This window comes from Arachis ipaensis, chromosome B5 (assembly GCF_059453495.1).
Source record: "Arachis ipaensis isolate K30076 ecotype BB chromosome B5, ASM5945349v1, whole genome shotgun sequence".
Classification (NCBI taxonomy): Eukaryota; Viridiplantae; Streptophyta; class Magnoliopsida; order Fabales; family Fabaceae; genus Arachis; species Arachis ipaensis.
Window position 1 is genome coordinate 94,645,812 of NC_142440.1, and position 1,363 is coordinate 94,647,174.

The 1,363-nt window shown below is 42.6% G+C and overlaps 1 non-coding gene across 1 annotated transcript; it reads left to right on the forward strand.

Moving 5' to 3' along the window:
* The first annotated feature begins 875 nt into the window (after positions 1-875).
* Positions 876-983, forward strand: LOC148565034 (small nucleolar RNA R71). Its single transcript, XR_015885091.1, has one exon. It is a non-coding gene; the product is annotated as a small nucleolar RNA R71 (small nucleolar RNA).
* The last annotated feature ends 380 nt before the right edge of the window (positions 984-1,363 follow it).

The window sequence follows — 1,363 nt, forward strand, 5'->3', positions numbered from 1 at the left end:
TGAGCCTCAGAGTCCTTTGGTTCCTCAGAGGGAAGCTCCTTATTGATCACTGGACGTCCCAGGAGGTCCTCCTCCTTGGGATTCACGTCCTCTCCTCTCCTCAGAGGTTCGGCCATGGCGCTTATGTCAATGGCCTTGCATTCTCCTTTTGGGTTCTCTTCTGTATTGCTTGGGAGAGTACTAGGAGGGATTTCAGTGATCCTTTTACTCAGCTGGCCCACTTGTGCTTCCAGATTTCTAATGGAAGACCTTGTTTCATTCATGAAACTTACAGTGGCCTTAGATAGATCAGAGACTAGATTTGCTAAATTAGAAGCATTTTGTTCAGAGTTCTCTGTCTGTTGCTGAGTTGATGATGGAAAAGGCTTGCTATTGCTAAACCTGTTTCTTCCACCATTATTAAAGCCTTGTTGAGGCTTTTGATCCTTCCATGAGAAATTTGGATGATTTCTCCATGTTGAGTTATAGGTGTTTCCAGAAGGTTCACCTAAGTAATTTACCTCTGCTATTGCAGGGTTCTCAGGATCATAAGCTTCTTCTTCAGAAGAAGCCTCTTGAGTACTGTTGGATGCAGCTTGCATTCCATGCAGACTCTGAGAGATCATATTGACTTGCTGAGTCAATATTTTATTCTGAGCCAATATGGCATTCAGAGTATCAACCTCAAGAACTCCCTTCTTCATAGGCGTCCCATTGCTCACAGGATTCCTTTCAGAAGTGTACATGAACTGGTTATTTGCAACCATGTCAATGAGTTCTTGAGCTTCTGCAGGCGTTTTCTTTAGGTGAATGGATCCACCTGCAGAAGTGTCCAGTGACATCTTTGATAGCTCAGATAAACCATCATAGAATATATCCAGGATGGTCCATTCTGAAAGCATGTCAGAAGGACACTTTTTGGTCAACTGTTTGTATCTTTCCCAAGCTTCATAGAGAGATTCACCTTCTTTCTGTCTGAAGGTTTGAACATCAGCTCTAAGCTTGCTCAGCTTTTGAGGAGGAAAGTACTTGGCTAAGAAAGCCGTGACCAGCTTATCCCAAGAGTTCAGGCTGTCTTTGGGTTGAGAATCCAACCATAATCTAGCTCTGTCTCTTACAGCAAAAGGGAAAAGCATGAGCCTGTAGACTTCAGGATCTACTCCATTAGTCTTAACAGTATCACATATCTGCAAGAATTCAGTTAAGAACTGAAAAGGATCTTCAGATGGAAGTCCATGAAACTTGCAGTTCTGCTGCATCATAGAAACTAATTGAGGTTTCAGCTCGAGGTTGTTTGCTCCAATGGCAGGAATGAAGATGCTTCTTCCATGTAGATTGGAATTAGGTGTAGTGAAGTCACCAAGCATCTTCCTTACATTATTAT